The following is a 25,663-nucleotide window of genomic DNA, read 5'->3' as shown; positions in this document are numbered from 1 at the left end:
AGATAGATCATCCAGACAGAAAGTCAGTAAGAAAATACTGGCCTTAAATGAAACATTAGACCTAGTGGACTCTACATATGTATACAAAACAATCCATTAAAATGGAGCAAAATACAATTTCTTCTCAAGTACACATGTAACATTCAAGGATAGACCATATATTGGGATATAAAACAAGTCTCACTAAATTTAAAAAGACTTAAATCATACCAAGAATCTTTTCTAACCACAAAGATTTGAAAAAAAAAAAAATGAACTGCAAGAAGAAAGCTGGAAAAATCACGCATATGTGAAGACTGAACAACATGCTACTGAATAATTACTGGAACATTAAAGGATCAAAGAAGAAATTTTTTAAAACTTTAAGATAAGTGAAAATGAAAATATGACATATCAACATCTATAGGATACAACAAAAGTACAGGAAAGCACAGCTGACCCTTGGACAACAAGCAGGCTAGGGGCACTGACCCCCAGTATAGCCTAAAATCCATGTATATCTTTAAAGGCAGCTCTCCATATCTATGGTTCCACATCCACAGACTCAATCACCATGGATTGTGTAGTACTGTAGTACTTAGTGAAAAAATCTGTGCATAAGTGGACCCATGAAGTTCAAACCTGTGTTGTTCAAGGGTACTGTACATGGCAATACAGGCCTACCTCAAGAAACAAGCAAACATTAAAAAAAAAAAAAACCCTCAATCTAACCCTACACCCAAAGAAAGTAGAAAAAGAAGAAAAAAATAAAGTCCAAAGTCAACAGAAGGAAGGAAATAAAAATCAGAGTGAAAATAAATGAACTAGAGACTAAAAAGACAATATAAAAGATCAATAAAACTAAGATCTGGTTTTCTGAAAAGATGAACAAAATTCACAAACCTTTAGCTAGACTCACTAAGAAAAAAACAGAGAAGACTCAGATAAATAGTATCAGAAATGAAATAAGAGAAATTACAATGAATACCATGGAAATGCAAAGGGTTATAAGAGAATACTATGAATAGCTATATGCCAACAAATGAAAAACCTAGAAAAGTAGATAAATTCTTAGAATCATACAACCTTACAAGACTGAATTATGAAGAAACAGAGAAAATGAATAACTAATCACTAGTAAGGAAATTGAAACACTAATCAAAAACCAAAAAAGTCCAGGACCAGAGGACTTCATAGGCAAAGCCTACCAAAACATTAAAGAATAATTAATACATACATTTCTCAAATTTTTGCCAAAACAAATTGAAAAGGAGGAAACATTTTCTGACACATTTAACAAGGGTAACATTACTCTGATACCAAGACCAGACAAGAACAACATAAAAAAGTAAAATTATGGGGCAGTATCTCTGATGAACACAGGTTCAAAAATCCTCAACAAAATATTAGCAAACTTAATTAAACAATACATTAAAAGAATCACATACCATGATCCCGTGGATTTAACTCCAGGAAATGCAAGGATGGTTCAACATCCACAAATAAATCAATGTGATACACAACAGTAATAAAATAAAGATTAAAAATTATATGATCATCGCAATAAATGCAGAATAAACATATGACAAGAGTCAACAGTGATTCATAATAGACTCTCAATAAAATGAGTATAGAAGGAATGTACCTCAGCATGATAATAGCTATATATGATAAACCCATAGCTTACATCACATGAAGTGGTAAGAAACTAAAAGTTATCCCTCCAAGATGAGGAAGAAAGACGTCCACTCTTGCCACTTTTATTCAACGGATCCAACATTAAAAGTCCTCGCCAGAACAGGGAATCAGGAAAAAGAAATAAAGGGTATCCAAGCTGGAAAGGAGAAAGTAAAACTGTCACTATCTGTGAATGGTATGATTTTATATATATATATACACACACACAGACACATATAGATATATATAGAAAATGCTAGTAACTCCATCAAAAAACTATTAGAAATAATAAATACAGTAAAGTTGCAAAGTACAAAATCAATACACGAAAGTCTGTTATATTTCTATACACTAACAACAAACTAGCAGAACAAAACATTAAGAAAACAATCCCATTTACAATTGTGGGAAAAAAAAAAGAATAAAATACCTAGGAAAAAATTTAACCAAGGAGGTGAAAAATGTGTACTCTAAAATCTATGAACTACTGTTGAAAGAAGCTGAAGAAGGTACAAGAAAATGGAAAGAGCTGGAGACATCACGTTTGCTGATTTCAAATTTTACTCTAAGCTGTAATCAAAACAGTATGGTATCGGCAGAAAAACAGACACAGATCAATGGAACAGAACTGAGAGCCCATAAATAAACTCACACATATACGAGTAATACATTTATGACAAAAGAGTAAAGAATATACAATGGAGAAAGGATAGTATCTTTAATAAACTGTGCTGGAAAAAATGGGCAGCCACATGCAGAAGAATCAAACTAGACTACTACTTAACACCATAGACATTATTAACTCAAAATGAAGACTCAAATGTGAGGCCTGAAACCACAGAACTCCTAGAAGAAAACATAGGCAGAATGCTCTATGACATCAGTCTTAGTAATACCTTTCTGGAATCTCTCTCTCAGGCAAGGGAAACAAAAGCAAAAATAAACAAATGGGACTATATCAAACTTAAAAGCTTCTGCACAGCAAAGGAAATCATCGACAAAACAAAAAGACGACCTACAGAATGGGAAAAGATATTTGTAAACCACATATCTGTTTAGGGATTGATATCAAAATTATATAAAGAAATCAGACAATTCAATATCAAAAAATAAGTAATCCAATTAAGAAATGGACAGAGTACCAGAATAGACTTTTTTTTTTATAGAAGACATACAGATGGCCAACAGACACATGAAACAATGTTCAACAGCACTAATCATCATTAGCAAATCAAAACCACAAAGAGATATTACCTGTTGGAATGACTACTATGAAAAATACAAGAAATAACTAGTGTTGGAGAGGATGTGGAGAAAAGGGAATCCTCATGATGGGAACTGGTGCAGCCACTATCAAAAAAGTATGGAGGTTTTCTGAAAAAATTCTGAAAACTCATGTACAATCTAGTAATTCTACTTCTGGTTACTTATCTGAAGAAAATGAAAACACCAATTCAAAAAGATATATGCACCCCCTGTTCATCACAGCATTAGTTACAATAGCCAAAATATGGATGTAACCTAGGTTTCCATCAATAGATGAATAAAGAAGATGTACACATGTACACACAATAAAATATTACTATCATAAGAAAGACTGAAATCTTGCTATTTGCAACAACATGAATGGACCTAGAGGGTATTATGCTAAGTGAAGTAAGTTAGAGAATGACAAATCCCTATGACTTCATTTATATGTGGAACCTAAAAAACGAAACAAGTGAATCCCCCCAAAAAGAAATCAAAAACAGACCCATAGATAGAGAAAACATACTGGTGGTCCTTGGGGGAGCAGTTGGGAGGCTGGGCAAAACAGGTGAAGGGGATTAAGAGATATAAATTTCCCGTTATAAAATAAGTAAGTCACAGGGAGGTAAGGTACAGCATAGGGAATATAGTTAATAATGCTGTAACAACTTTGTATGGTGACAGATGGTTACCAGATTTATCACGGTGATTAACTTTTAATGTATATAAATGTCAAATCACTATGTTGAACACCAGAAACCAATATAATATTGTATGTCAACTATAGTTGGATAAAAACAGAAGAAAAAATGTGTTAACAACATATTTTTAATTTTTGTCACAATGTTTATATTTTGTAAATACTTATACATTAATTGGAACAAAAAAGGGAGTAAAAATACATGTTCAACACAAGCAAGACATAACATCAAATTTGTCCAGTGTGAGAAATAAAGAAATTTACAAGTCCCAGGAGAAAAACAAACTTTTATTTCCTTAAATTTTGGAATCCACATCTGCATTCATTCATATATATGTATATACATATGCACGCAAAGAGCAATTGTGACATCAGAGGACATTTCGTAGTCTTCTGTAAAATTGAAGTAATTCAGCGACTACATTGCAGTGATAGAATGTTTTTCACCCTTATGAAATGCTAAATGGTAAATGTATAAAAAGAATCCATATTTCTATAATTTTCAATTTACTAATCTCTCTCTGCATGCTGTCCACTTTTTGATCTTTATAATCCATATAGTTGTGTTTTTATTTACAAATTAAGCAACTGAGGTTGAAAGAAATGAGACTTGTCCAAAGTTATACACTTAAAAGTGAAAGAGATGGGACTTCTGATTTCATATCTGGTTCTTTTTCTTCCACATTCCTAATTATGGACCCACTGGTAAAGGATACTTGTTTGGGGTCAAAAATTTGAGGAGGGTTTATGTGCTGTTTGAAAACAAGTGGTTTTGTTTGTTTGTCTAGTTTTTCCAAATTAGGAACATGACGGTATCGAGAAGAAGAAAACATTTTCAGGTTCAGAGGTATGGCTAAAGGCTCAAGGCAATAAATTTGCAACTTCTAATCTGTCCTCTGTAGCTGGCAGAATAGATGAAATTCATCATGTCACTTACCTTCAATTAACTGCTTCAATTTTCTCAGGGAGCAAGCCAAGGAGACACAATCACATGCTTGAGATTGATATATTGAATTCAGAGCTGATCACTTTGCTTTGTAACTCTCCCATAGGCTCACTCACTTCCCTAAGGAAAAGACCTTTGGGTCATATTGACCTCATTCTGGCACCTGTTTACAGACTAATAACTGCTGGGATAAACCAAGATCTTCCATTCTATAACCCGCTTCATCAACTCATTCACTAAGTATTCCCTCAACCATGAATATGGTCCCTGAACTGTTCTAGGCTCCAGGAATACATGAAAAAAGTTGACAACACCCTAGGCTTGGTGGTGCTTTCATCCCTATAGAAGAGACAAGTAAAACACATAAAATCTGTCACTTGCTGCTGTGACTAAAATAGTAGCATGTCGTAAGGCAAAAGGAGAGAAGAGTCTCTTCCATCCAGTAACCCAGGGGACACTGAAGAAGATAACATCGAAAGAATAATTCCAGAGGCACTGTGAGGCTATAACAGGAGAGGAAAACTGTAAAACACAACCACAAACTTAAGGAAATAGAAGATAGGAAGAGACCTGTCAAGGAAATAGAAGATAGGAAGAGAAGTGTCAAGTTTAAGTAGAAATAAAATAGGAGAAGTCCTAGAGAATTTGGTCATGAGACATTGGTATGTTACATATTTGGATGATCCCAAGAGTGTAGCATTTCTCCAGGTGTAATAAAGTCCAGGATGAGGCCATGCATCTGAAACATGGATGGATGTCCTCAAATGGGTAAGGTCAGGCTACTGGATGGGTTTACATGAGTCATATGACTATTAAAGTTCCCACAGATGCTGGCAGGGATGGTAATGAGAAAGAAGACTGGTCTCAACCAAAATTCTCAAAAGCATAAAGTAGGGGCCTTTCAGAAGACCAGGATTATGTCAGATAATCAATGACAGAGCTGGGCAGCATACACTACAGAGAAGGAAGAATGACTGCATTGGCTATAGAAAAAATCATGGTCTGGAAGTAGCTTAAACAATCCCAAGATCATCCCCAGGTCTCAACATACATATCGTATGAGAAGCATATCCTTTGGAGAATATTGAAAAGGAAGTGGGGTCTTTGGGGAACAGCCAGGTTTATGTTAAGACAAGGATTTTCAAGAGTGAGAGAAAATCTACTTAATACTAAATGTGGTTCCCAAAGGAAGGAAGCCCACTGTGAAGAACCAGGGGGGTAAAAGCACAAAATAGTAGCTGAATGAATATTTGGCTTAATGATCTTGTACTAACACCAGTGAACAGGACAAAGGGATTATAGCACGTGGTTTCTGAGGCTCTAGGACGACACAGGGTGAGGTTCTGAGTATTGCTGAGGTCGTATCAGATGGATACTTGCATATACTGCGGGTGAAGTAATAAGAGTGACCCTGAGTTTAGGATTCTAGAATATTTAATAATGGGTTATAAGCATGGAAGCAAACATTCTCTTTGTTACACTAGTTAATAAGCATCCCTGCCTTTGCTGAAGAGGAAGACATTAGCTTATCCGCAAAGGCTGATTTGTTTGACATCATTGAAACAATAGTCTGGACCAAAGGGAAGTCAGTGTCTCTGTTGACAAGATGTGCAGAAGCACGAGAGACCCTTGGAGAATATCCTGCCAATGTTGGCTTGTGACCTTTTCTCTACACTGAGGGACGCCTAAGGATTTACCTTAGATTTAATCCATCTTGCAACTAATTTGAGGAATTTACCAATACACTTCATCCAAGCTAAGTGAGAATTTCGCTGAGGCAACCGAGTATCATACCAAGTACAAATACCCCATTGTTGGAACTGTAATCAGCAACCGGTAGTCATGAGACACAGCTGTTTTAGAGGTTGAGTACTGGTCATGTAGCCCCAAAGGAGCTACCTCTTAATACGATTAATACAACAGATTAAAAAGACCCAAGAACTATGGTTTTCCTGGGCTGAGATGGTCTGATCTCACCCAACTTTGCCTTTTCACAACCATGCATTTCCCAAATTTGCCGTGGCTGGTAAATTTTAAAGCCACGCTAAGTGTCACAGGCCATCCCTGCTATGTCACTGTGCCATGCTGCTGACTTTTTCTGTATACATTCGTAAAGCTGTACGCTGTCCACTGCATCCTGTGAGGGTGAGTGTCAAGCTAAACCCCAAACTGCAGCTGCTGCTCAACAAAGGGGGTACTGCCCTTCCCTGAGGGGTATAACTCTAACCCTAACTGCTCGGTTTCTGGGAGCTGAGTGTGAATGCACTCTTCTCAATATGCTATTCCTGTCTAATACTCCACAGTTTCCTGCTTCACTCTAATATACAGGCATTCCTTGTTTAATGCGCTTCACTTCACTGTGCTTCATAGTTCTTGCATCTTTTACAAACTGGAGGTTGTGGCAACCCTGCACTAAGCAAGTCTGTCAGTGCCATTGTCCCAAAAGAATCGCTCATTTCATGTCTGTCACATTTGGTTAATTCTTGCAATATTTCAAACTTTTCCATTATTATTGTATTTGTTGTGGTGATTTGTAATCTTTTTGATGTTACTATTGTAATCATTTTTCTGTTTTTTATCTTTTAATTAAGGTATGTCCTTTTTTTAGACAAAATGCTATTGCACACTTAACAGACTACAGGATATTGTTAACATAACCTTTAATTGTAGTGGGGAAAACAAAAAATGTGTGACTCGCCGTATTGCAGTATTTGCTTTATCGCGGTGGTCTAAAACCGAACCCACGACATTTCTGCCATATGCCTGTATGTCCAGTTTTCAGCTGCACTGGAGAAAACAATCTGCCCATCTGCAGGGGATCAAAGAGGGGGTTTCAGAGCCACACCACTTCCTGAATAGACTTAATCACCCTGTTCTCATTCCTACCTTGATTGCCATGTCAGAGGCACCTGTGCACCTGAGCCTTTCTGGGTTCATCCTCTAGGGATTCTGCCCTACAGCTTAGCTTTCTGCTCTTATGTCTGTTCTCTGCTAAGATTTATTATGTACTTTCCGACTTTTATGGTATATTTCTATTGTCCACTATAATTTTCTTGCTCTTGATGGGTTTCTTGTAATTTTTAAATCAACACATAAAATTAATTTAAGAATTTAAAAAAAACCCACTATAACTTGAGTAGGGTTTTGAGAGTTAAGCATATTTATTCAGCTTATAACTTATAACCACAGCCCTCAGAATAACTTTTAACACTTTTCAATCATTTAGGCATCAAATAAATTACCAAGGGTCTCTTCATTATGGAGAACACACTTCAGTAGGACCTCCAGAATGCTGACTCCCAAACCACCCCCAGCTGACAAATCTAATTCACTAGGTATTTTTCAAAAATCTTACCCAGATTAGATATGAAATGATTTATGTCTACTTCAACTGTAGCGATAATTTACCTTTGCTGATCATTTCCATAACAATTGACTGCTTTAAATATTTATAAAGCCAGATTTATTGAAGAATAATACACATGCTATAAAATTCACCCATTTTATATGTACAGTAGAATCAGTTTTCACAAATGTATAGTCAGTAAACCTCTATCTACCAAAATCAAGATGTAGAATGTTCCATCACCAAAACAGTTCCCACTTTCTTAGATTTTTAATAAGCATACAAATCTTTCTCTAAGCATTACTTCAGCCATATTCTACAACTTTTGATATGCTATATTTCACTTGCATTAAATTCAAAATACTGTTATGTCTGTTTACACCCACGAGCTAAGGAGAAGTATAATGTTTAATTTCCAAATATTTAGAGAGTTTCCAAATATCCTTCTATTATTAATTTCTATTTTAACTCATTGCAAGCATAAAACCCATTTTTATGATTTTGTTTTTAATTGGTGAGATTTTTGTCATGGCCCAGAATATAGTCTATCTTGATGAATGTTCTGTTTGCATTTGAAAAGAAGATATATTATTCTACTGTGAGGCACATCATGTAAAGGTAATTTATCAAAGTTGTTTGACAGTACTGCTCAAGTCTTTTATACTTAATGATTTTCTGTCTATTTGTTCCATCAGCTATTGAGAAAGTGTTGAAGTCTACAACTATACTTATGGATTTTAAAAATTTATTCTTTGAGTATTTTTTCATATGTATTTTGAAGTACTCTGAAGAGTTTTTGTGGGTGCATACCTACTTAGGACAGTTAATGTCTTCAAACAGACATTTACACTTACTTTAGCATTTGCAAAGTATACCTTTTTTCTATCCTTTTACTTTTAACACAATTACGTCTTTATATTTAAAGTGTGTGAGGGGTGGTTGGTCAATAGTATAAAGCTGCCTTGCATTTCTATCTAATCTGGCACTCTTTGCCTTTTATATAGGCAATCATTGATGTTTGGATTTAAAGTTTTTAATTTGCTAGTTTTTTTCTCTTTGTCCGATCTGTCCCTTTCTCTTCCCCTTTTCTGACTTATTTTGCTTTCATTTAGTGTTTTTTTTTTTATGATTGCACCATTGGAATCACAATTTTCTTAATGCTTGTTTTAGAGTTTACAGAATTCACCTGTAACTTATCAAAGTTTATCTTCAGTTAATACTACACCACTTTAGGTATATTAAAATATTGTAACCGTATACTTTTATATTTTGTGATATTGAATACATTTTACTTGGACATGTTATAAATCATGCAGCTCACTGTTAACTTTTTGTTGCTTTAAATAATTAACTTTTAAAAAACAATAAATTAAAAATGTATCTTTATCCTCATATCTACAGTCTTCTGTACTCTTTAATTCTTTTATGGATTCAAATTTCTATCTACAATCATACTCTTTCTCCCTGAAGAACTTCTTTTAAAATACTTCTTTTCATGCATATATGCTAGCAATTACATCTCTTAGACTTTAGCTGTCTGACGAAGTCTTTATTTGGCCTTCACTGATGAAGGGTGTCCTGAATAGAAGAGGGATTTTTGATCTGTCTTAGATACATATAGCATCATCAAATTCAAGAGCTTTAACAAGACCTTAAAATCCTCTATGACAGTGATTTTTGGGCATTTTATGTTGGTGAAATTCTAGAATTTGTGAAAATATGCTTGAAATGGTCAAGGAAACAGGAATTTTAATGATGAAGCTTAGGAAAAAATAATGAAATAAAATAAATGTTTGGTGGTTACTATGCTATCTACAGGTTAGCTATTTATATCAAATTGTTTACCATCCAAAGTATTTAACTTTAAATATTGAAGAGGCAAGGCACTTACATATTACAGTAAACCCAAATTCTGTTTTGAACTATGTTCACATTAGACTATGTCTTTTTTGCTCACAGTAGATTATTCCCCATTTTTTTGCTGTGACAAAGCTCATCTTTCCATCATTTGTTTCACAGTGAAATGCACATACTCATTAAAATTTAGCAGCAAAGCTCTGAAGAATTTCAGTAACTTGACATGCTGGGAGATTTACTACTCTAGTTCAACTCCTATGTTTTATAGATACAAAAACAGAAGGCAGATTAATCACCATATCAGAACCAAGACTGAAATTTAGACCTTATGACTCTAGTGCCACTGATTTACAAAACCAGTTCTATTGAAAATTAGTAAATGGTGCCTTTGCTTTTTTTTCTGCTCAAAATTCAATGGTTTACTTCTAGAACTGCTATGAAACATAAACAAAAAATGTTTTATTTATTGTGATTCTATCTCCAATTGGTCTGCAAGCAAATTTAGTGAAAACAGGAGAAATATGTTATTACCTCTTTCACCCTTGTGTCACCCAAAGAGACTACAGCATTGGTAACAACAAACTTGATCTATAAATGCATGACATGAGATTAATTTTTCATTGACTGAACATAGATTCTTGATGACCACTTGTATTATACATACATCTATGCAAATGGATACATATCCACATATGTTTGTTTCAGTATCAACGCTTTCTTAGTACCATGCAATAGAACTGGAGGATTCTACCCCATTTGGTTTTATATATGGGAGTCAGCGTATTTGGTTCTGATCTCAAACAAGGAAAGCTAAATCTGTGCCTTTGCAAGTGTCTGTACAAGGCACACCACAGTGCTGACACAATTTTATTATTTAACATACATTATTTTTGATCATTTAGTACTGGCCCAATCATCAACCACTTAGTAACTCAATCACAAACTAAAAAATACAGACTAGTTAATGTGGAGCAAATTTACTTTCACTGATTCATCAATGACAGAAAAATGGCTCTGCCTTATAGTATTAGGAGTACAGGTGATCAATAGTTCTCAGGGAAGATGGGTAAGTAGCAGGATAGGATACTCTGAATCTCCTCTGCAGCTGTGTCATGAAAAATCTTGTCCAAGAGGCATATTGCCAGAGATTATCTCATACCTCTGCCAAATGTGGATTATAAAGACCTAACAAAGGAACAAAGTAACAAAAATCACCTCTATCCCTTCTACTAAATACAACTGCCACAAATTACTGGAAATCTTTCCAATTATGGCTCTAAAATTGAGCATTCAATTGGGAACTAACAAAGCCCACTCCACTGCTAATCCTTAGATAATTACAAAAATTCTAAATTGCCTGTCATGTGACTGAAGTAGACACTTATAAGGCAACAGGGTGGTCGTGGTCACTACAGAGATGGAAATTCAGATGAAGGATCTGACAGTGTGAGTGTCAGCAAATGATAAGCGGTAGGACTCCTCTCTTTTTCTGTGCTTGTTGACCTTTTTGCTCTAATGCTCAGTCTCTGGGGCTAAATGCACTTATATTTCTTGGTATCTGGTTTTTTTTCCCCATGATAAATCTTCTACAATCTTTCTACAATGCCATCATTATCCTGATACCAAAACCAGACAAAGACACTGCAAAAACAGAAAATCACATGCCATTATTATTGATGAATACAGATGCAAAATTCCTCAACAAAATAGTAGCAAATGGAATCCAACAAAAATCAAAAGGATCACATACCACGATCAAGATAGATTTATCCCGGAGTCACAAGGATGTTTCCACGTAGCGCAAATCAATCAATGTGATATACCATGTTAACAAAAGGAAAGACAAAAACCACATGATCATCTCAACAGATGCAGAAAAAACATTTGACAAAATTCAACATCTATTCATGGTAAAAACTCTCATCAAAGTGGGTCTAGAGGGAACAGGACTCTACATAATAAAGGCCATTTACAATAAACACACAGCCAACATGGCAGTCAACAGTGAAAAGCTGAAAGCCTTCCTACTAAATTCAAGGAGCAAGACAAGGACACCCATTCTTGCCACTTCTCTTCAACACAGTATTGGAAATCCTAGCCGCAGCAATTAGACAGGAAAAATAAAAGGTATCCAAATTGGAGGGGAAGAAGTAAATCTGCCTCTATTTGCAGATGGTGTGACATTTTATATGGAGAACCCTAAAATCTTCACCCCCAAACTACCAGAACTAAGAAAAGAATTTGGCTAGGTTGCAGGATACAAGATTAATATGCAGAAATCTGTTTCATTTCTATACACTAATAATGAAATATAAGAAAAAGTTAAAAAAAATACTGTTTAAAATCACACCCCAAAACATATAGGAATAAACTTAACCAAGGAGTTGAAAGACCTATACTCTAAAAACTATAAAACACTGAGGAAGGAAACTGAAGATGATTCAAAGAAATGGAAAGCTATCCCATGCTCCTGGACTGGAAGAATCAGTATTATTAAAATGGCCATACTACCCAGAGTAATCTATAAATTTAATGCAATCTGTATCAAAATACCAAGGACATGTTCACAGAACTAGAACAAATAATCGTAACATTTATAACAGAACCACAGAAGGCCCAGAACTGCCATAGCAATCCTGAAAGAACAAACTGGAGGTATAATTCCCCCGAACCTCAGACTATACTATAAAGCTTTGGTAATTAAAACAGGATGATACTGGCACAAAAACAGACACATACATCAATGCAACTTAATAGAGAGCCCAGAAATAAACCCATGTACCTATGGTCAATTAATCTACAACAAGGAAAGCAAGAATATACAATGGAGAAAAGACCATCTCTTCAAGAAGTGGTCCTGGAAAAACTGGGCAGCTACATGTAAAACAATGAAATTAAAACATTCCCTCATGCCATATACAAAAACAATTCAGCGTGGTTTAAAGACCCAAATGTAAGACACATGAAACCATAAAATTCCTGGAAGAAAACATAGGCATAATGCTCTTTGACAAAAATCATAGCAATGTTTTCTCAGGTCAGTCTCCTAAGGCAAAAGAAATACTAGCAAAAATAAACAAATAGGAACTAATTAAACTTAAAAGCTTTGGCCCAGCAAAGGAAACCATCAACAAAACTAAAAGACTACCTACAGAATGGAAGAAAATATTTGTAAATGGCATGACTGAAAAGGGGTTAATATCCAAAATATACAAATAGTTCATACAATTCAATATCAAGCAAACAAACAATTCAATCCAAAAATGGTCAGAAGACTGGAATAGACATTTTCCCAAAGAAGACATTCAAATGCCTAACTTGCACGTGAAAAGATGTTCAACATCACTAATTATCAGAGAAACACAAGCACAAACATGCCTCACCTCACACCTGTCAGAATGGCTATCATCAAAAAGTCTATAAATAACAAGTGTTGGAGAGAATGTGGAGAAAAGGGAACCGTCAGATACTGTTGGTGGGAATGTAAACTGGTGAAGCCACTAGAAAACAGAATGGAGTTTCCTTTAAAAAACTAAAAACAGAACTACCATGTGACCCAGCAATTCTAATCCTAGGTCTGTACCAGGAAAAAATGAAAACACTAATTTGAAAATATACACGTTTCCCAATGCATACAGCAGCACTATTTACAACAGCCAAGACATGGAAGCAACCCAAGAGCTCATCAGCAGACGATTGGCTTAAGAGGATTTTATATATAAACAGACACACAATGGAGTATTAGCCATAGAAAAGGATGAAACACTGCCATTTGCAGCAATATGGATAGACCTAGAGAATATTACACTTAGTGAAATAAGTCAGACAGAAAAAGACGAATGCTGTATGATACCACTTATATGTGGAATCTAAAAAATAATGCAAATGAATGCGCATACAAAACAGAAACAGACTCACAGACACAGACAAACTAGTGGTTATCAGTAGGGATGGGGAGGAGGATGGGGTGAGATAGATATATGGGATTAAGAGACAAACTACTATGTGTAAAATAAATAAGCAAAAAGGATATACAGTCTAGCACAGGGAATTATACCCATTACCTTGTAATAACTTAGCATGGAATATAATCTGAAAAAATGCTGAATCACTAGGCTGTAGACCTGAAACTAAAACAATACTATAAATTAAATATACTTCAATTTAAAAAAATAGATGAAATAAAATTAAAATTAAATTAACAAACTAGATCAGTTTCCATTTTCTTTTCCTCCTTTGTTTTGGAGATTCTGTGGGAGCTGTTCTTGAGGAAGCGTAGAGAGCAGAAAGATACTTCAAATGCAGGAAAGAAGAGGAGCAGGAGGAGAAACAAGCTGCCTGCACACTGTACACACACTGCTAACCACACTGCTGGCTTTGATGTCTTCAAACAAAGTATAACATAAGACAAAGCCCACTGTTTAAAGCAGAAGCAGTCTTATACTTAGAAGAGGTAAAATCATTTCCTCTAAAGATCTGCCACTTATCCTCCTATCAGCTCTAATATATCTGCCAAATTGGTCTTTGTAAACCCAACATTACTCCCAAATGGTAAACCAGGAACAGCCAGGAGCCACATAAAGATGTGGGTTGGCTCTTTCTGAAGGAGAGAGGATTATGGAGGAGTTAAAAGGGAGATTGTGCAGAAGAGTGTAGGAGCGTAGAAACGGGAAACGAGAGGCTGGAGCTGAGTGCTGCTTACGTCTCAATAGTGGCACAAATGCTTCTGTGTATACACTGACCCAGATCAAAGGGCCCTCTTGATGACACCCTAAAGAAAGGGTATTTTATTATCTCAACCTTCAACATAAAATACCTATGAGGCAAAAACTAGATGTACTATCACAGAAGCTACTTATAGCACTATTGTTTCTATATAGAAGACCTACAGATATCAGTAACTCAGCTCCAAGCATTGCAAGAACATCCTGAGTCGGCACACACCACCACCACTTAGAAAATCCAAGACACAGCCCTCACGCCTGCTCTGTCCCCACATGGAGCTCTGCTCCCAGGAAGTCTGTCTCTTAACGGCATCCTCTTTTCCAACTGGGTTTTCCAGATTCTGATTGGTTTAATGGGAGCCATTGATTTACTATGACATCATGGAATACAGCATGTTTCCCTTCTCTAAATAACCATGTATGTTCCACCTGTATTGCCCATGATGAATACATTCACATGCGATCCACTTCAGCTAATACAGCCGCTTCCTTTTTATCTCCTCAAAGCTAAATGATTTTGACCTTTTGGGATCTCTTAATTGGAGCCCCCACAAAATCACTCAAGTTCCTCTTGTACAAAATTTCTATGTCACATTTGTTAGGCTAAATCATCATTACTTTACCTTCAATTTTAATGTTTACTTCTAAGCTGTCTGATAAAGATTCCAGTCCAAGTAGGAAACACCTCTAACAGTAACTGCCCATCATCTGTGATACTCCTTTTGGACCAAGTCAAAAAGGAACCCCGTTTAATAGCTAAGTGCTCAAAACTGTGGTGTACATGCTTTGTCTTCAGAAGCAACAACTTTATTAAACCACAATAGCAAGGCATTTGAAGTCTGTGGATTCTTACTCTGGTGCTGAGGATGAACCTAAAAAAAACAGAGGTTGAAAAGGAGGAGTTGATTCCTTGTAATTAGAAGGGTTTCAAGTATGTCAGAGTTCATCTACTCCAAACTCCTAACTGAATTCTAAAACCACCTTTAAAAATATTCCAACAAACTTTCACGCAAGCTCAACTATGCCATTTTTGTGGTCACAGGGGGAGATTATGACCTCAGAAAACACTCTCTCCAGCTCTAATAGCTCTTTATTTAGCAGAACACTTCCCCCTTGTTATTGAGCAGAAAGCGGCTTCCCTGTAATCTCCACCCATTACTTCTGCTCTGGAGTAACACCAGCTAAATGTAGTGTTGCCTCCAAATGGCTGCCCTGGGAACAGCTGAAGCGTTCTTCCTTGAGACCTTTTGTCTTTAGTTTAGATGTTTGTATTTCCTTAACCTTGGCTTCTAGGCACACCTGAATCACTCTCCTCTGGATGAAACGAAATTTGAAAGCATCCTTTTAAATTATAAACCTTGAAACTGAGTTCAACAGACACATCACATCGGTTGACTGTGTCTTCCACTTAGCCTGTAGAAAGGTGAAAACATCAACACTCATCCAACAGCAACAACATATACACACACACACACACACACACACACACACAGACTACAGTCTGCACGTTGACAACTGTCTTGATTCCATCAGAGAGCTGAGGTTACAGAGCAACCAACTAACCCAAACTACAAGGGAAGACAAGACCCTCTAAGGAGAAGAATGACCTGAAACAGATGCTGCTGGACATCATGCCCACTGGTCAGGACAAGTCGGCCAGAAGTCTAAACAAACTGCTAACGGCCAAATAGGGGCCAGTGGGAGAACATGAAACACTGGTAGCAGCTGGCCCAAGGACAGTTTGCACTCACTCACAGGCTTCTCCTCCACATACCCTAGGGTGTCCCGGAGGAAGACTGGCGCCTGGATGAGAAGAGAGCAGTCATAGGAGCTGGGAGGAAAGTTGCTGTGCACCAAAGCAGAGCCCCTCCCGGACCCTTCACCCCAAGGAAGAAATGTCTTTACAGGAAAGGCAGCAAATCCCATCACCTGAGGGCACAGCTTAAGACCCCCCTGAGTCAGGACAACCAAACAAATAAAAACTGTCGCCCTGGAAGAGTGCAGGTCTACATCCTGGGTCTAGATCCTTAGGGATGTCCTGCCATGGGGGCTAGGGTGGGATGACAGGGTCAGAGAGCCCCGAGACGTGCGGACAGAGCGCTGCGTGTGCTGAAAGCACTGAGCCGTCATTTCTAATGCTTATAATTCTCACGTCAGTGCTAAACATTGAGTTGCTGTTATCATTTCTCACGCCTAGAAAAGTTTTCTAAGAACTCACTCCTGGTTCTCCCCCTAGTTGTGCTACAAGATGAAGCTTCCTGAACGGCTGCCAACGAATGGGGTTTAGACAATCCCTTTACTCCAGGGCTTTGAAAAGAGATAATAAATGGAGAAGGGGGAGAAAAGTCTTAGAGGACTGAAAATGCAACAGCCCTCCCAGCAGAGCTGTCCTTTCCTTTATGCAGCCTTCCTCCATATCTACTTTGTGAATATTGAGATGACTGAGGCAGAACAGGATAATAAAGAATGTGAAAAAAATTCCCCCAATCTTTAATCATCTTCCTCCTTCCCAGATTCTTAGCCGAGAGTAAGGAGAAATCTGGTTTCTCCTCTGCAGCGGCTGCAGGTGCCTGAGGGGTGAGCTGCCTCCATGGAAAGCCTGGTGATTCAGTTTGTAAAGAGCAGAGAAAAGCACAGGTCCCCGCATTGCTCTAATCCTTCGGCATCAGTCCCACCTCACGGCTCCCTCTGTGCTTCCTGGGAGGGGCTCGAGGGTTCTGTTGTGCTGTTGTTGTCTTAATCAACACTGCAAGCCTCTTCCAATCTTCCTTTCCATCCTCCATCCCTTAATGCTGCAAATTGCGGAGAGATTTTCATGGCACAGGTAGGTCTTCACCCCACATTCACTGCATTGCAATAATGCAGGCCATGACATTTCTAGAGCCCCATAGGAATTTTTAAAAAAAAAAAAAAAAAAGGAAAAAGAGATAATTACGGTCCTGTTAAATGTATTCAGCTTCCCTTCATCTCATCTCCAAGGCCTCCTAGGCATGCAAACCCCAAGAGGACATGTTTTTGGAAGTGACTGAAGAAAAAGGCCGGCGTGGAGGAGACAGGCTGAGGGGTTACACCATCAAGGACCACGCCCCTCTCATGGTCTAACCGTGCTTAGGCTCTCGGCCAGGGATTTAATTTTGTATTGTTCTGACTTCCTTTTTCCCTTACTACTGGTTTTGGTGCAAACGTTGCAAGGGTTTGCAGTAACATCTTGAGGAGAACATGTGAAGAAGATCATGATTTATTTCTACAGTTTGAACCAGAAGCTTGAGCTTGGTTTCATAACCAAGAGACCTTCATCTGTCCCTCTCTTTCACTCTCCCTTTCTCCTTCTCTCCCTTGCTCCCTCCTTCCATCATCAGCTATTTACTGAAAACCTCCCTGTGCAGAAAAGTCTTTTCCATTCTAACTAATGACAGTTAATTGAAGTCAGTGTAGGAGGTAAAAATAAATAAATAAAACTCAAAGTCTTTCTTCTTCTAGCTAAGGAACTAGTCCCATCCCCCGCACGGCTGCAGGTGGCCCCCGCATCACTGCAGCACAACTGCTTCCTGTGCACAAAGTTCCAGGAGGGCAGGTGTCAACCTGTGTGGGCACCATGCTAGCTCCAGTGCCTAGCACAATCTTGGCAGAAACTGGGCTCCAGAAAGGCTTGTTCAACTAAGTAACTGAGCGTGTGAGTAGATGAATGGACGCTCAAGAACTTTCCACTCACATTTTCTGTCTCTGGATCTGTGCTTCTCCAAGTCAACTTTCAGGTAATAATTCGCATTATGAGCAGTTTAGACACCCAGAGACCTGCTAACTCACCTCTCCAGAAGCACCCAAAGGGATTTTTTGAGTTCTTAGAGCCATTTGGAAACTCTCCAAATCATGGCAGAACAGAGGGAAATCACCAAAATAAAAGTAAGACCACCATTCCTAAGTACTAACAAAGTCATGTGCAAGCACAGAAAACTATTATTTTTATAGCATTTGAGTGTGTGTGTTTGCATATTTGCAGGAGCTGATGGGGGTTGAGATTTAGTCAGGAAGGCTTCCTAGAAATGGCAGCATTTAAGCTCGTTCTCAAAAAGTTGGGTGTAATTTGGCTAAACAGAGCCAGGAAAGGGAGTTTCAGCAGATGCAGAAAGCCCTAAGATGTGGCAAGGCAGTGGGTGCCTGGGGACACTCTGTGATTCGGAAATAGAAGGTAATGCAGGGGCTGGGCAGAGCTACAGGTGAGTCTGCCCGGATTGAACAACTGGTTGCCCCATGAAAAAGTATGTGCTTTCTATAGTATGTAAGGAATGCGTGGAGGAATTTAAGTAGAGAAGTCTAGGTTCTCAAAAGGTAATTTTAGGGGCAGAGGACCTGGGTAAAGGAAAGCTAGAAGCAGGAAGACCAGATATATGGCCTTTGCAAGAGTCCAGAAACAAACTTGTGTGTGTGTGTGTGTGTGTGTGTGTGTGAAAGACAGGCTCAAAAATGGCTCACCCCAGCCCCACTGCATGCCTGCAAGATTCTTCCACACTGACCTATATCCAGAAACAGTTTTTCCACCTGATCAAGTGATTCTCACATTATGCAAACCACCTTCACCTCCCAAACAACGTGGCGTTACAATAATGTGTCTGAAATTACTGCTGTAGTTTTCTTGGCTCTCATTAGCACAGAATCACAGCCCAGCGTAGCACATTTCTTCTGGTGAAGGCAACTGAGCCAGGCAAAGGGCCAAATCGCATACACAATGACTCAGAAAAGGAAGAAACTATCACTCTTTCCTTGGGAAAATGATTAAGTCACAACTATACTTGCTATATGTAAGTAGTTTATTTTTTGAAATGTAAGTTTTAGTCCTGGAACTCTTACCTGTCAAGTTGGCATTTAGCTCAGAGGCTAATAACCTGGTATGAGCACACAGGTGCAGCCGGCAATCACCCTCCAGGGCCACCAGTCCTCCACCCCACTGGCTGCCTTTCCCCTCCGTACACTTTCCCCTCTGCACACCAGCTAAGGGTGCAGGCTCTGCAGGCTATCTGGGTTTGGATTCCATCTTTCCTACTTCTGTAATCTTGGCAAGCTTCTTAACTTTTCTCTAATTTTTTTTTAATCTATAAAAATGGTAGCACCTATCTCACAGGTTGGTTTATTTTTTGAGAATTAGATGAATTTCTAACCTCATGGGACATACCATTGAAAAACACAAAGATCCCTGTCCTTGTGGTATTTACATTCTACCAAGGGAGCAAGACAGTAAACTGTCAACAATATAGTATATTCGCAACCATAAGCACATCTACATGATTAAGAGTTTAACCTACAGTATGCTAGCACGTGATTGGTGTTAGAGTCCCGCGGAAGAAGGAGAACAGGGTAAAAGGGATGGAGGATGTGTGCGTGTGTGGGGGGGAATTAGGTGGCCAGGACAGTCTCATTGAACAGGTAAGATCTGAGGACATACTTGAAGGAGGAAAAGGCGTTATCCAGGTAGACACCTGAGATAAAAGCTCTGAGGTCCCCACCTGGTGTGGCTGCAACACTGGGACAGGGAGAGGGCACGAGAGGCCGGACAATGTGATCACTAGAGCCTTCTCAGCCATTTTATGGCCTCTGGCTTCTTGGAGAGAACTGGGTTTGAACAGAGGAATGACAACACCCAATTTATATTTTACAGGCTGCTGTACTGAGAACCAGACCAGTGACACAGAAACAAGAGAGGCCCTTCCGGAGGCTTCTGCTGCCATCCAGGGGAAGGCCAGTGATGGCTAAGTCCAAGGAAGTAGCTCAGGGGTAGGTAAGAAGCAATCAGGTTTCTGTATATTCTGAGCATGCAGGATTTCTTAACAGACCACGAGACTCGTGTTTTGGGTATAAATAATTGAAAAGATAAAGTTGTCGCTAACTGAGAAGCCTCCAGGTAGAGACGGTTTAGGGAGCAAGATCTAGAGTTCACTTGTGGAGATGCTGAATGTGAATGGCATCCAAGTGGAGATACTGAGAAGATACTTAGATACGTGATTTTGACGTTCTACCAGCATAGAAAAGAAACTGGATGTTGCCTGAATGCAGAGAGCACTTAAAGCCAGGAGGCTGGTTGAGATCATCAGGGGAGGGGATATATAGGGCCAAAAAGAAAAAAAAAAAAAAAAAAAGAATTCAGGTCTGAGCCCTGGGGCACTGGGATGCTCAAAGATCTGGTCCTTTAGGACCACTGGCATCAGTGGCAGTTTAGTCATGAAGCTGATAAGCTGCAAGCTTCAGAGTCCTTCCAAAGACTCAGTAACATGTTCACACTGATCTATGTTTTGTAACATTTGCCAAAGTTCAGATGTTCCAGTCATATCTCAAGTAAGATGACTGGCCCTTTCCACTGCAACCTCTCTCCCTTACATGGAGATTTCCCTTGTGAAAGAGGTTCCATTTCTTGGAAATTCTAACAGAAGGTTGAATTGGTTTAAGTTTATTAGATCTATTAATATGGTTCACAGTCACTTCCATATAAAATTAAGCATTTGCTGCTTGTCATGGTTTAGGAATGGCTTCTAGAAGGAGACCTAACCTCCACGGGGCTAACTCAACTGTGATCATGACACCAAAAGGCAGGGCCAAAGATCATGGTGTTGTACAGCAATCTGCACCAGATACACATGGAGAACCAAAGTTTGAAAGGTATGGGACTAAAGCTTTTCTGGAAAGTTCTTCAAACATCAAACGTGCAACATTGTGACTGGAGGATTTGATTCTCTTGGACACCAAGTCAAAACAGCAGTTGTCTCTTATCAAAAATTTTCTAGAAAATGCAAAGTGCATATAGTTATAAATGCCTGACATATTTTTTAAAAACTTTCTGATGGGAATGGGGCTAAATAGAATTTAACTGAACCCCTGTCGTTGTACAAATCTATAGCAATATTACAGACACTGAGTACATCTGTACTAGTTCATACCTAAACGAAACATGATATTTTTTCCCAAGTTTGGCAACAATCCTAAATTCATAACAACTTATGAAACTGAAAAAAAATCTAAACTCCATGAGAAACAAATTTTAGAGGAAAAAAAATACTTGAAGAAAGACTGAATTATCTTGCTATTCTACTTATAGAAAATATTGTACAATCATTTCAAACAAAGAGGTGATGGAAAAGTATTCCTCTCCCCCCAAAAAAGGTTAAAAAAGGATTATAAACGTGTGTCCAGAAGTTAATGAATAAATACACACTAAATTATTATGTTATTTTTCTGAAGTTTTGTCTTTTTGATACTTGTTGGTTTTATATGATTATAGTTCATCGTAATTTCCTTTCTCATTCTAAATAAATGTTCATTTTTGTACTTAATCTTGTGTTTGAAAGTTTCTATTCTTTTTTTAGAAACCCACAAATCATACAATTATCAGGCACCACAAAATCTGAATCCATTCCTGCCTGGCGTCTAGTAAGCACACTACAAACTGGACTTCATTTTCCTCTCAGCTCACCAGCCTCAGAGCCCAGGGTTGAATATTGCTGTTCATCCTCCTTCCAACATGTCCCCTTAGTAGCTACTGGCCAGCAAGACTGATGGGGAGATGAGGCGGAAACCTACCTGAGGACACAATGATTAGCAAATGGAGTTTAAATGCATGCTTTGAGTTGAAGAACTCCAGGACTCTTCAAAGAGAGGGGTATAATCTCTGCCTGAATTACCAGGAAGATGCTGTGTTATCATCCATGGCAGAGATTTATCTGGAATTGAGATTGCCTTTAGCTTAATAAAATGTTAAGCTTCATTAGAATTTATCAAGAACTTGAGATAACAGAAGTCATAAGCCCTGGGTTGTGCTCTAGGAGTTCCAAGTACTTTGTGGAATTGGTCCTAGGACTTTAACATCTCTGCATCTCAGTCCCTTTTCCCATAAAATAAAGGGGTTGGATTCCACCAGAAGTTCTTAACCTTGGACCCGTGGTCCTCTAACAGCCTTATGAATAAGATTCAGAGAATCCATGACTACCTGAAAACTATTTGTAGAAATGTGTGTGTAGTGCATTTTCCTGGTTGACTCAAATTTTCAGATTCTCTGAAGGTGTACTTTTTTTAATAAAAAGAAAAAATATCCCTGAATTAAATGATATATTTGCAAAACCTTAATGTTTGCTGTATTTTTCATATGTTGCAAATATAATGAATAAAAAGTAACTCAAAAAAAAAAAAAAAGTAACTCAACACCTGAACAAGGAGTAACTGAAATCATGTAAGATTCAGCTGAGTGGCAGGCGCCACATTAATGAGCAACGCTAACTGATTAACTGCCTTCATTTTTACTGTGGGCTGCTCACGTTATTTGGAGTTGCTGGGCTCTCTGTCACAGACTGAAACAAATAAAATAAAAATAAAAAGTCAACTAATAAGGAACAAGATAATGATAAAATCAAAAGAAAATACATAAAAAGAGATCATGTCCAATCAGCTATTTGCTCCAAGTGATTTTTTTCTCTCATTTTCTTGACCTCTTGAGATGAGCCTCTCAGTCCCCCACTTTGCCCCCACTTCCTCTTCAATCTGCATTCAACAAATGTTTGCCGCATGCTCTCTGCGCATCCGCACTCCAAAGGTGGGGAGTTAAACTTGGAAACAACAGGAGGAGTATTGATTTCGCACAGACTTATTCCCCCGCAGAACAAGGCCAGCCTTACCCAGGGGCAGGCTGGGCGGCCTCCTGCTCCTGCTGGTGTCGCGTCATGTACAAGTCCCCTGGAAATGAGCCCCTGCCTAGAGGCCTCGTGTTCTCTGGCTCTGCCAGGTGCCTGCAATCCTCACATTAGTCACTAATTTTCATTAAGGCGTTGAAAGTCTCCCTGTTACCATGCAAAGGTTACTTGGGAGGGGAAACAAATTAAATCATTAGCAGAGATGAGTTCAACACATCAGCTTCACCCTGCAGGTATTGAACAAAGGATACACAGGATTGATGGCATGGCCTGGAGAAAAATTCCCGAGATCAATGGAGATACCTCCTTTCAGAGTATGAACTTTTTAATGTCGAAAAGATTCGGACCCTCTCATGACAGTGGTTTGACTTCTAGAACAATACTAGTCATCAATTACTGGGCACTCAGCACTCGAAGAAGCACTTTACACACATTTTCTCTATTAAACAACCTTGTGATGAAGGTATTTTAATCCCTATCTTACAAACTAAGAAGCTGAGTGTTCAAGGAGCTTAGGCAATTTCCCCAAGGTTACACAGGTCATGACGCATTCATAGCTCTTAGATTACAGAGCTCGGAATCTAAAGCTAATATGTTTTACTGCTTCCATTGATTCAGAGGAAAAAATACATAATGTCAAACCTGTTCTTTGTGCAGAAGTGTTCTCAATGGCTTTGAGTTGTATCGATGACACCATACTCACACCTCTGGAGAACAGCTGTGTTGGGATGAGTAAGTCTTCGTTCATTCATACCACAACCATCCTTGCTGAGTCTGTGGATTGAAGGCCCTCGTACCTCTCAAAGACATCTGGGAATTTAGAACCCACCACATTTGGGGGCTCTCACTCTAGACGATGAGTCATTAACTGGCGGACTACCTCCTCTACCTTGCAGGTACCAGGAGGTTAGAGGGTAGCCTGTAGATCTTCAGCAATGAGGTGAGGAGAAGCAATGAAGGGAATCCAAGAGAGTAAAACAACTCCAAAGTCCCTCTGTTTCTCCCCCCGCAAGACTCTCTTGACAGGTTCAATGAGGGAACAAAACAACAAAGACTGTTGGAAACTGACTGTCTTAACCGGAAGCTGAGCAGCGTCAGCAGCAGTCAGTTTGGATGGTTTAGATGGAGGAAAGCAGCTGGAAGACTCGAATGTGGGATGTGGTGAAGGAGGATGGAATGGAGCAGGAGGAAGAAGGCCACTCACTCAGTTACTAGAAACTGCGTATAAAGCCTACTCTTGGTCTCATATTCAAGGTCTACTAAATGTCTTATTGCTGCATTGAAGAGAGACAGTCACAAGGAGACTTGTAGAAAGGTAGGTTAACGGAGGAGCATCTAAACTGGTTCCAGCCGATGAACTCGCAGGTGTAGGCAGTGTGTTACATGAGGGGCAAGTTTTTCTTTAACAGCACGAGGGTCTCTAGCCCAATGAGTGGAGTTTGATAGTAGTACTTGCTACAAGTAGAAAAAGATTTTTTAATTAAAAATTAAAAAACAATTAAAAATAAAATAAACAGGTTCTATCTCAGTGTAAGCTCAAACACCTCCCATTAAAAGAAAGGAAGGGAGAAGAAGAAAGAAGGAACCATACCTACTTGACACTATGATGTCATTACATTACTACACTATTTCTTTCCTTCTGTTAACAACCAGTTTCTAAAAGGTGTTTTAAGCTTTCTGTCTTCATTTCACTGTCCTCACCCACTCTTCCATCAGTACAACTGTCTTCCACCATCGCCCCTCCAGTCATACAGCTCACCTAGGAGCACCAGCAATCTCCTCGTTGACACATCTTAAACTTACTGAGAAGTTAACCACGTGGCTTACTTGATCGACTTGTCTGCAATCTTCTTTTCAGGTTCATCCTCCTCTTTTCATTGGTTAAATGCTTATACTTCTTACATGACACACTCCCTTTATAGGGCTTCACCTTCCTAATGGCACTGTGCTGATGAGTGCAAACGTTCATCATTAGTTTAGACCTTTATGATGAGCTCGACTTCTTTGTCCACCTTCATGTGTCCGTGTGTCATGGGCATCTCAAATGAAATGTATTAGTCAGGATTAAGTGCAGCTGTAAGTGACCGAATGTAACAATCAGAGACTTACATGGGATGGAGGTTTATTTTTCTCTCACCTTGGCAGTCAAGGATAGAAAGGCAGCTCTATAATCATCAGAATCTCCAGATACTTTATCTCACTTAGTCAAAATTCTACAGAGAAACAGAGTAAGATACAGGGGGAATACATATATATATACACATGTATACACACACACACACACATTCATTCATATTCATTGTCTCTCTCTCTATATCTATATACATATAAACACACACACACATATATATAGCCATAGATAAATAGATAGAGGTATAAATATATCGAGAAATAGAGACAGAGACAGAGATGCATATTCTATATCCTATAGATTCTGAGCCATCAAAAGGTCATTCCACAACCCTAGCAAACAAGCTGCTTCAAGATGGTAGGGAATATGGTAAGACCAGAGAATTC

The 25,663-nt window shown here is 38.4% G+C and overlaps 1 non-coding gene across 1 annotated transcript; it reads left to right on the top strand.

The window, feature by feature from the left end:
- Positions 1 to 24,466: 24,466 nt before the first annotated feature.
- LOC123618664 (small nucleolar RNA SNORA62/SNORA6 family) lies at positions 24,467 to 24,609 on the top strand. Its single transcript, XR_006727130.1, has one exon. It is a non-coding gene; the product is annotated as a small nucleolar RNA SNORA62/SNORA6 family (small nucleolar RNA).
- The last annotated feature ends 1,054 nt before the right edge of the window (positions 24,610 to 25,663 follow it).

This window comes from Camelus bactrianus, chromosome 30, assembly GCF_048773025.1.
Source record: "Camelus bactrianus isolate YW-2024 breed Bactrian camel chromosome 30, ASM4877302v1, whole genome shotgun sequence".
NCBI classification, from domain to species: Eukaryota; Metazoa; Chordata; class Mammalia; order Artiodactyla; family Camelidae; genus Camelus; species Camelus bactrianus.
The sequence above is the reverse complement of the archived record's forward strand: the minus strand, read 5'-3'. Positions and strand labels throughout refer to the sequence as shown.